Genomic DNA, 11,624 nt, shown 5'->3' with positions numbered 1-11,624 from the left:
GAACAGTCAGTGGCAAAACCACCACTGGGGAGTTTAAACCGGTTTATGGTGCAACTAACCTCACTCTTACCCCCACCATGTTCAAAGTTCAAAGTTACAAGACAGTGTAAATAAAAATAATCCCGGCCAGGTGAAATCCTAACATACGTAAAGGCAACAGAAGGTATGTTATGTAAAATAGAGAAAATGAGGAAACTTCACAGGTCGCTCAACACGACAAAAACGAAAATGTTGCAGGCTCGGTTTGATTGAGCCTGTTCATGGACGGTACTGGAAATGCATGCTACCGTCCACGCCCTCTAGCCCCGGGTTGAGCAGAACTCAACATTTACACATGCTAAAAGTACAAAAAGCAATTTAGAGACATCCGCAGATGTATTCAAACGGCGATGAACATGGAACCTTCAATGATACACGTGTTGAGGCGTGTAATTCCATGAAGAGCGGCATTTGGTCCCCAGATAAAGTAAAGGGTTTGCCCCAAACGAGAAAACAATGGGCAGAACTAAACTAACTGGAATTTAGGAAGGGGATCTGAGGTTATGGAGCCTGCGTATCACAGGAACTGTCTAAAGACAGTCAAAAACTGTCAAAAATGTTGCAGGCTCGGTTTGATTGAATATTTTGATCGAATAACACAAAGATGCCCTTGTAAATATAATATAAAAATGCAGTCCTTAAGAACCTAATACGCATGTACTCAATGCCTTTGCAGAAGACAGAGCAACAAGGAAAACACCCTTAAGGGCCCGACGAAACAGGCCAGAAGACGGAAATCAAAATAGCTCAGTCCTAGTGGGATTTAAGAACTACTAATCATAGAGTCCTCCACCTGATCCGTCAGACACAATCAAAGAGGAAAGCGTAGCGTCCAACTGTAAAAGGGTTGAACACCAAACATGCGGTGTGTCTCAAAACAGTAAAACATAATCAGAAAGTAGAAAGATCATTTTATAAGTAGAGAATGTTTAGTTTGAAAAAGTAAATACGCATGACCTAGTAAACGAACTGTAAATATGTGGCCGAAAATAATAATGGGTATGACTGTGTACTTTAACATATGGCACATGTTGTTCATCACATTTCGAAATTTTAATAAATTTAAGTTATGCGATCATAATATATTTTACATTCACAAGTATACGGTTGATAAACACTTTATATAAAATACAAAAAAAAAAAATATATAATGTTGACATAGATTTCTATTTGACGGTAACTAAGAAGAACAATTTGATTTTTTTTCTCAGTTCTGTGAATACATTTTTGTTTTTATTAACGCTTTCAATTTAGTATAAACAGTTTTTTCCGAGTGATTATATTTTTTCTCAATATTTTTTTAAAAACTGGATGTCACAAAATGAACAGAATAATATAATAACATCATCTATTCATACATAATATATTGATTAAAAATCGGTATGCTATTTCTAACATGGATATAAAATAAAAAGTTTCAGACTATTTAATTGAAATGAAAAGTGAAGAAAAAACATTTATTTGCCATGTGCAGGCTAGAACTTGAACAATTATAACGAAATAAATGCAAAATCTATGGTTTACTTATGCTACTGCACAGTGAATGCACTGCATGATTGCTTGTCCGTAAAAACGAGTCCCGTGCTATTTTTAGATAGCAGACTTTATCGGTGGCGTCACAGATCCTTACAAACGGGAGAGTGCTATTCATATTGACAATTGTTTCTCAGAACCAGCGTTTGTTTTAAATTAGCTATTTACAGACCGCGGTCATAATCTATAACGTAACGGTCAACAGGCTGGTAACATTGCCCGATCGGGCTTTTGACATAAAAACTAATATTTCTTGAAAAATAATAAAGCTATTAATCTTTCAAACTTGGTCCATTCATTAAGCATAACATATGATGCATATTAAGATAGAAATAACTTTGTTGCCTTCAGTTTTGTTAGAATTACTTTCCTTTTTCAGATTTTTATGATGCATAATTTTTTAAGTCCAAAAAAATTATATTTTAATGCAATGTTTAAAACAGAAAAGGGTTCAATGGCTTCTTTTGCTCCAAACTTGTGCACCAATACCTTTATTCTATATATTTAAGGTTAAATACTTTGTTTATAGTGCAGATGTATGAACATTTTTTTTTTACAACTTACATTTTTCTGTAATGTTGTAAGTGAAAGCACAGTAGAATGTACACATTCGTGTACTAGCGCAATAAGTTAGAGCATCAGAAAGCCGTTGAACCCTTTTTTGTTTTAAACTTAACATTAGAACATTTTTTTGGACTTCAAAAATTATGCATCATAAAAATCTGAGAAGGGGAAATAATTCTACCAAAACTGAAGGCAACCAAGTTATTTTTATTTTAATTTGTATCATATGTAATGCTTAATAAATGGACCAAATTTGAAAGAAATATCTTCATTATTTTTCAAGAAATATTAGTTTTTATGTCGAAAGCCCGATCGGGCAATGTTACCAGCCTGGTCAACAGTGTTGAGTTACGAAAAAGTTCCATTCATACAGACATAGAGAATAATAGGTTAGTGCCGTAGATGAGAAAGTTTATCTGGTGAGGTGGAGGAGGTTATCGGGTGAGCCGAAGGCGAACCTGATAACGTCCAGAGCCGAGCCAGATAAAATTTCTCCATCTTAGGCACTAACCTATTATTCTATTTATCTTGTCATTACTTCATTTTCCGAAATTTGGCAATTTATTTTACAAAAATAAGTGTGCGACAACCGCTTTAATGACGTCATATTCGTAATGACGTCACTTATAAAATGACGTGATTACCGGCAAAATCGCAATAACTTCTTCGTTTTTGAATAAAAACTCATTTGATCACTCATTTTCTTAGTTCGGACATTTCCAACACAATGATGATGGTTTCATTGCAAAATTTCTTATGACAACAATATCGATCGGAGGCGGATATCGACAAGTCAAAAAAATATAACGATATTTAACTCTCAAGTACAATTATTTGGACTATATGGCAAAACTGATAAACGTATTGCGCATGAAATTATATTTTGTGTTGTCAGTCTCAGCACCTTTGAACTTTTGTTGAACTTTGTGGAATCTCGATTTATGGTTATAATAGTCTGGCGAATAAATCGCCAGCCTAAAAATTGCTCATACATCTGCACTAGAAACAAAGTATTTACCCTAAATATATAGAATAAAGGTATTGGCCCACAAGTTTGGAGCAATAAGCCATTGAACCCTTTTCTGTTTTAAACATTGCATTAAAACATAATATTTTTGGACTTCAAAAATTATGCATCATAAAAATCTGAAAAAGGGAAGTAATTCTAACTAAACTGAAGGCAACAAAGTTACTTCTATCTTGATAAGCATTATATGTAATGCTTAATAAATGGACCAAGTTTGAAAGAAATATCTTCATTATTTGTCAAGAAATATTACTTTTTGTGTCATAAGCCCGATCGGGTAATGTTACCAGCCTGCTCAATATTGTAGAAACACCATTTCTTTGACATTTCATTCATTGTAATGTACAGTATATTAGCTACAGTAAAATTGGTACAGTTTTTCTTTCTTTTTCTTTTTTTTATTTAAATAATGAAATACTCACGCTTTGCTGACAAAGTGCTGTAGTGGACATGCTGTAGATAAGTTCCAGGTTTAACCCTTCCACAAAACAGGCACAAAATAAATGGTTAAATAGTACGCAATAAATAACTCACATCCATATCCAAAGAATTAAAATTCCATAAACAAAATTTATCACTTTCTTGACACAATGCTATAGTTTGAGAGGTTAACACTGTTGAAAAACTCACAAAACAAGAGCTCATCGAACACGAAATGCCCCCCTTGATGCATTCAGTAATTGCACAAGGAACAGAAATTATATGCTCACTGTAAACAAAAGTTCTACCATTCTGGTTTAATCTGACCTTGACCTTTAACCTATTAACCTAACAAGAGATTACAGAGTGATCTTGGCGCCATCCACTGAGCCATTTTTAAATGTTCCAAATTTGAAGACTAGCTCAAGGTGAAAATCAAGGTCAAATTTCATTTTGGTACAAAACAATGTGTATGTGGTCCAAATTTGAGAACTGTGGCTTGAGAAATGTGAAAGCAGGTCACTAGATCAATTTCAAGGCCAAAGTTCATTTCGGCAGACAGAAAACTCAATGTCAAATTTGAATTCAGAATACAAAAATATGCATGCAGTCCAAATTTGAAGCCTGTAGCTTCAGAAATGTGAAAGTAGGTCACTAGGTCAATCTCAAGATCAAAGTTCATTTCGGTACACAAAACTATGCATGTGGTTCAAATTTGAAGGCTGTAGCTTGAGAAATGTGAAAGTAGGTCACTAGGTCAAATTTGAAGGCTGTAGCTTGAGAAATGTGAAAGTAGGTCACTAGGTCAAAATCAAGGTCAAATTTTATTTTTGAACAAAAAACTATGCATGTGGTCCAAATTTGAAGCCTGTACCTTCAAAAATGTGAAAGTAGGTCACTAGGTCAATAACAAGGTCAAAGTCTTTTTCTGTACATAAACCTATGCATGTGGTCCAAATTTGAAGGCTGTAGCTACAGAAATATGGAAGTAGGTCACTAGGTCAAGATCAAGGTCAACTCATGTCAAGGTTCATCTTGCCATTCAAAACTATACATGTGGTCCAAATTTGAATGTTGTAAGTTATGGACATGAAGATTCTAAGTTTTTCCCTATATAAGTCTACATGAACCATATGACCCCTGTGGTGGGGCCATATTTGACCCTAGAGGGATAATTTGAAAAAAACTTGGTAGAGAACCACTAAATGATGCTACATTACAAAATATCAAAGCCATAGTCTTTGTGGTTTGGACAAGAAGATTTTCAAAGTTTTTCCCTATATAAGTCTATGTAAAACATGTGACCCCCAGGGCAGAGCCATATTTGACCCTTGGGGAATAATTTGAACAATCTTAGTAGAGGACCACTAGATGATGTCATATACAAAATATCAAAGCCCTAGGCCCTGTTGTTTTGGACAAGAGGTTTTTCAAAGTTTTTTCCTATATAAGTCTATATAAACCATGTGACCCCCGGGGTGGGGCAATATTTGATCCCAGGGAAATAATCTGAACAATCTTAGTAGAGGACCACTAGATTTTGCTACATACCAAATATCAAAGCCCTATGCCCTATGGTTTTGGTCTAGAAGATCAGAAACCGTTTAACTTTTCCTGGCCAATGTGACCTTGACCTTTGACCTAATGACCTCAAAATCAATAGGGGTCATCTGCTGGTCATGGCCAACCTAACTATCAAGTTTCCTGACACTAGACCCAAGCGTTCTTGAGTTATTGCCTGGAAACCATTTTACTGTTCCTGGTCACTGTGACCTTGACCTTTGACATACTGACCTCAAAATCAATAGGGGTCATCTGCTGGTCATGACCAACCTCCGTATCAACTTTCGTGACCCTAGGCCTAAGAGTTCTTGAGTTATCATCCGGAAACCGTTTTACTGTTCAGGGTCAATGTGACCTTGACCTTTGACATACAGACCTCAAAATCAACAGGGGTCATCTGCTGGTGATGACCAACCTCCCTATAAACTTTCATGATCCTAGGCCCAAGCGTTCTTGGGTTATCATCCGGAAACGGATTGGTCTTCATTCCGACAGACCGACCGACCGACATCTGCAAAACAATATACCTCTCCTTCTTCGAAGGAGGGCAAAATAAACACACAAAAAATCAGTTTACATCCATATCCAAAGAAGAATCATTCCGTGAGCAGAAATTCAACTCATTTTCATATTACCTCATAGTCCAACTAATTGTACGTGGGCCATGATATTGTGATAATTTTTGTATAGGTCAATATCTTTCCTCCACAGGAGGGATTATGACCTATCACAAAAATATCTCAGAATCACTTTTGACGTCAAATTATTTGGACTAATTTCCTTACGTATTACAATTTCGGCAAAAAAGAAAGTAAATCACTAATTACTTCATGAATACTTGCACGTGGCATTTTGTTACGGTAAATTCGTCTATTAAAGCCACACGCCTAGAACCGGTACTGTAGGCCTACACACGCTTCGTTTAGGTAATATTATGTCACTATGTCGATCTATATTTAACCTTTCTACAGACAGGACTATTAATTATGACCAAAAAAGACCGCAGCATCAATAATGTCATAGCGTACAACTATAGTTACCATTATCGCATTCATATTTTGGATAAAGTTTTATCGTTGCCCTCCATGTATCATGTATTATGTCTTAGTTATAAATGTATTGTTTCATTTTTTGTATATGTACAAACTGAGAGTTATATGAAATTGTATCATAGCTCGGTGTTTTTTCGTAACAAATTTGGTGCAGGTAATTCGTATGTTGAGTACAGGGTGCGGTAACTAAAAGTGTGCACAGGGAGGTATAACAGTAGACAACGGAGTGTACTTTATTGATTTTCTGCTCTAGCATTGGTTTATTTTACCTGGGCTTTACACCAAGATCTTATGGTGATACAAGTTGTGTGCAAGTTTGATTAAATTAAATTCATAAATGAAGCTGCTATTGTGCAGGCAAGGTCAAAATAGCTAATTTTGGCCCTTTCATATATGGATGGCTATGATACAAAACAGAAAGAACATTGAAACTCTCGAATAAACGATTTATACTCGGGGGCTGCGCCCCCTCGTACAAATCGTTTACCCTCGAGTTTCAATGCTCTTTCTATTACTTAACTTTGAAACATCGAACCCGAATGAAAGCATATACATTTTTGTATTTTTTAGCTCATCTGTCACATAGTGACAGGGTGAGCTTTTGTGGTCGCCCTTCGTCCGTCGTCCATCCGTCCGTCGTCCGTCCGCAATTTCTTGTCTGCACGATAGTGGTTTCATTTATGATTTTATTTTAACCAAACTTGCACACAACTTGTATCACTATGATCTTGGTTCCTTTCTTGAACTGGCCAGATCCAATCATGGGTTCCGGAGTTATGGCCTCAGAAAGGGCCAAAATTAGCTATTTTGACCTTGTCTGCACAATAGCAACTTTAATTATAATTTGATTTTTACCAAACTTGCACACAACTTGTATCACTATAAGATCTTGGTTCCTTTCTTGAACTGGCCGGATTCCGTTATGGGTTCCAGAGTTATGGCCCCTGAAAGGGCCAAAATTAGCTATTTTGACCTTGTCTGCACAATAGCAGCTTCATTTATGAATTGAATTTAATCAAACTTGCACACAACTTGTATCACCATAAGATCTTGGTTCCTTTCTTGAATTGGCCAGATCCCATTATGGGTTCCAGAGTTATGGCCCTTGAAAGAGCCAGAATTAGCTATTTTGACCTTGTCTGCCCAATAGCAGCTTCATTTATGATTTGATTTTAACCAAACTTGCACACAACTTGTATCACTATAAGATCTTGGTTCCTTTCTTGAACTGGCTAGATTCCATTATGGGTTCCAGAGTTATGGCCCCTGAAAGGGCCAGAATTAGCTATTTCAACATTGTCTGCACAATAGCAGCTTCATTTATGATTTGAATTTAATCAAACTTGCACACAACTTGTGCTGCCATAAGATCTCAGTTCCTTTATTGAACCGGCCAGATCCCATCATGGGTTCCAGAGTTATGGCCCCTGAAAGGCCCAAAATTAGCTATTTTGACCTTGTCTGCACAATAGCAACTTCATTTATGATTTGATTTTAACCAAACTTCCACACAACTTGTATCACCACAAGATCTTGATTCCTTTCTTGAACTGGCCAGATTCCATTATTGGTTCCAGAGTTATGGCCCCTTAAAGGTCCAAAATTGGCTATTTTGGCTTTTGCAGCCATATAGAGACTTCATTTATGGTTTTATTTGATACTAACTTCCAAAATATCTTCAACAACAATAAATCTTGGATTCCATGACAAATCAGATCCAATCGTAGGTTCCAGAGTTATTTTATATCTGATTACCCCCCCCCCCCCCCTGATTGTAATCAAAATGGATTTATATTAGTAAGTACTTATAGGACTTATTTGAAATTTCATTATTGTCATTAGTTGGACAGAGCCAATCAGGGTAGATAACTATGGACTGATTTTATGTCAAATTACCTCCCTTGATTTCAAATTAAAATGAGTATATATCCGTAACTCATGAAGATACTGATCTGAAATTTCATTTATGTCAACAGATTTATTTGGCAGATCCTTCTTTTGATCACTTAAAATAATTTTCTTTTCAAATTAGTACGACCCTGAATTAAGATAAATCTATTTAGCTTTAAGACAATTCGAATTAGTACGACCCTGGGTCGGACATATTGAAATTAGTTTGACCCCGGGTCGGACATATTCCAATTAGCTTTAAGACAATCCGGAATTTGTACGACCCTGAATTAAGATAAATCTATTTAGCTTTAAGACAATTCGAATTAGTACGACCCTGGGTCGGACATATTGCAATTAGTATGACCCTGGGTCGGACATATTCCAATTAGCTTTAAGACAATTCGGAATTAGTATGACCCTGAATTAAGATAAATCTATTTAGCTTTAAGACAATTCGAATTAGTACGACCCTGGGTCGGACATATTCCAATTAGTATGACCCTGGGTCGGACATATTCCAATTAGCTTTAAGCTAATTCTGAAATAGTATGACCCTTAATTTCTTTCTTTCTTTCTTTCTTTCTTCCTATAATGACTTCGATCATTATTGATCATAACGTCATGCGGGTGGCAATTTGTACAGTCAGAAGAATTGATAAAAAGAAACAACTACCCATATATAATACATTTAATAAAAACGAATAAGTAATTTTGATGCCAAAATCGCTCTGACAGCCAAATTATATGTTTTTAAAAAGGGTAGCCGACACAACCTGTTAAAACTATGTACAGGGCTATATTACCTAACATTGTCATAATGGCAAATTACGGCAGCCATCTTTAGTACGACCCAGGGTCGGACATAGTTACAATTAGTATGACCCTGGGTCGGACATATTTACAATTAGTATGACCCTGGGTCGGACATATTCCGATATGTCTGACCCTGGGTCGTACTAAATATGAAATAGCTTAAGCTAATTCCGAAGCGTATTTCACGAAGGAAGAAAAGGAGCTTCTGGAGAGCAAGAAAATCAAACAAGGACAAGGACATAGCCAGATATAAACAAATCAAGAAGCAGTCTAAATCAGTATGTAAAGAGGCTTATAATGACTATGTCAAAAACATCATCAGTCCAGAGTCAAAGTCAAACCCAAAAAGATTCTGGGGTTTCATAAAGAGCATGAGATCAGATGCATCCGGTGTAGCTCCACTTAAGGATTCCACAGGAAAAACCCACTCTGACGGCGGTAAGAAGGCTGACATTCTCAACCAACAGTTCTCCACAGTGTTCATCAGCGACGAGGCTGATGATAACATCCCGGACAAGGGCCCAAGCCCTTTCAACCAGATGCCACTGGATCACTGTGAGGACTGCGGGTGTGAGAAAGTTATTTCTCAACCTTGACATACATAAGGCCACTGGTCCAGATGGGATCTAATGCAGGTTGCTGAGGGAATTAGCTGTGGAACTAGCACCTATGTTTCAGCTACTATTCCAGGCATCACTTGACCAAGGGAAAATACCAGCCGAATGGAAGACTGCAAATGTCGTTCCAATCTACAAGAAGGGGGAGAAATTCAAAGCAGAAAACTACCGCCCTGTCAGCCTGACATCAGTGGTGTGCAAGACGCTTGAACACATCCTATGCAGTAACATCATGAGGCACCTTGACCGCAACAACATCCTGAATGATGCCCAACATGGATTCCGTAAGAGACGCTCCTGTGAGAGTCAACTGATCCTGACCATACAGGACCTCGCCAAGAATATGGACTCCAAAGTGCAGACAGACGTCATCTTACTGGATTTCTCTAAAGCGTTCGATAAGGTGCCACACAAGCGTCTTCTTTACAAAATAGGCTACTATGGCATCCAGCACAATTATCTTGCATGGATCAGGGATTTCCTGGAGGAGCGGACACAGCAAGTATTGCTTGAGGGAGAGTCATCCTCAACATCTCCAGTTCATTCAGGGGTCCCACAAGGCAGCGTGCTTGGTCCGTTGTTGTTCCTTCTGTATATTAATGACCTACCAGACTGCGTCTCTGAAGGATCAACAACTCGCCTGTTTGCAGATGACTGTGCTCTATACAGGAACATCAGATCTGAAGCAGATGCCATACAACTGCAAAAAGATCTACAGAGTCTACAGCAATGGGAGAATGACTGGTTGATGGAGTTTCATCCAAAGAAATGTCAAGTCCTAAACGTCACCAACAAGAGGAATTTGATTAAATATCCATACAACATTCATGGACACATACTTGACGTTGTTGACTCGGCAAAGTACCTGGGTATGAATATCCACAAAAGTCTAAAGTGGAACCACCACATCGACCAGATCACCAAGAAGGCAAACTCAACATCAGCCTTCCTGCGACGTAACATCCAGCAGTGCCCTAAAGAAACAAAGGCCTTATGCTACAAGACTCTCATTAGGCCACTCACAGAATATGGTAGTGTCATCTGGGATCCACATACAGCGGACAATATTTCCAAAATAGAGATGGTGCAGCGAAGAGCTGCACGCATGGTGTTCTCAGACTATAGAACTACCAGCAGTGTATCAGACATGTTACAGCAACTCAACTGGCCATCACTCCAAGAGCGGCGAGCCAATGCCAAAGCTGTCACGATGTACAGAATTATCTACCATCTTGTAGATATTCCAAGTACTACACTGATACCAATCATCTCGTCCAGGGGCAACCAGACCACATTCTTGGTCCCCTTTGCTAGGACCCTGGTGTATCAGAAGTCATTCTTCCCGGACGGTATTAGGATCTGGAACTCATTGCCATCACAAGCGGTCCATGCTCCATCATTGGACAGCTTTACGGCCCAGATCCAGACCATCACAATCCGACGTTAGAAGACCGGCGTTTTTAGTTTTTAAAATTAAAATTTTTAATGCACTGTTATTATCACTGTAAATAGATGTCCTCACACCACATTTGCGCCGGTACGAAAATACATTTAATAACTGTGAAGTACCTTAATGGGAAGAAGAAGAAGAAGAAGCGAGTAAAATGCGTGAGTAAAAATGATTTAATGCATCTGCCAATTGAAACAGGACAGATTGTCGCAGACTTTGAACATTAAAGGGAGGTAATAAACTAACATGAAAATAAGAAAAACTGTTTTAAGACAAATCTATATAAATACATGAGCTAAATTTTATTTCTTTTAATATATTATTTTATGCTTCATTAGAAAAAAGATAACTTTAAACGGAAGTTTAAACTAACTGTAGAGTTTATTAAGATTAGATATATATGAAAAGTTTTAACATAGCTAAGCATTCCTATAAGTTTCATGAGGCACGACCAATGGAGTAGTCACTCAACCCCATTGAACTCTTTCTGAATGTCCTGTTTGGACTCGATCAATACAGAATTCCAAAGCACTGTGATGTGCTCCTGTATAAGTGAGCACAATAAACCTGCAGCTTAATGTAATGAGATCAAATTATTCAGTAAAGTTAAATTTTGGGATCTTTGACATGATTAAAAGGTAATTTACCTCAAA

The sequence above is a fragment of the Mercenaria mercenaria genome, chromosome 5 (assembly GCF_021730395.1).
Source record: "Mercenaria mercenaria strain notata chromosome 5, MADL_Memer_1, whole genome shotgun sequence".
Taxonomy (NCBI): domain Eukaryota; kingdom Metazoa; phylum Mollusca; class Bivalvia; order Venerida; family Veneridae; genus Mercenaria; species Mercenaria mercenaria.
Note: the sequence above shows the minus strand (reverse complement) of the source record.